Raw genomic sequence first — 517 nt, 5'->3', positions numbered from 1 at the left:
TGCGTGCGTTCACCCGTGCATTTACATTTGTGTGTATTAGGCATGTCAATCTCCTGACCGGGCTCTGGCCCTGGCTTAATGAAAGATCAAAGGCCAAAGCAGGCATCTTAGGCCTGCTGAGAGGGCTTTTCCAGGCTGTCACACTGTGAGGCAGCCCAAAGGTTTTCTCTGTTGGCCGGGGTGGAATCTGGGCCCGGCCAGCTAGGGTTAGGGTTCTCTTTGTCTGTCTCCTGAGAAGCAGGAGGCCCAGGTTCCCTCAGCCTGATCAAAGACCTGTATGCCCTTGGACACAAAATCACTCTCCTCTCTTTTTTACCCTCTTTACCTTTCTCCCAAGGAATGAATTTGTAAATTCGGAGGCTGAGAATTATGCCTTTTATTATGCTTACTACCAAAAAGCCTCTTCTTTTTTTCTCTCTGCTTTAATGTTTCGCTCTAACTTAAGAATCGGCAGCACAAGTGCAGGAGTGCTTTCAGCCCTGGGCCAGCTGCTACCACGGCTCTGTCTCTTTCAGGC

The sequence above is a fragment of the Salvelinus sp. IW2-2015 genome, linkage group LG19 (assembly GCF_002910315.2).
Source record: "Salvelinus sp. IW2-2015 linkage group LG19, ASM291031v2, whole genome shotgun sequence".
NCBI lineage: Eukaryota > Metazoa > Chordata > Actinopteri > Salmoniformes > Salmonidae > Salvelinus > Salvelinus sp. IW2-2015.
The sequence above is the reverse complement of the archived record's forward strand: the minus strand, read 5'-3'. Positions refer to the sequence as shown.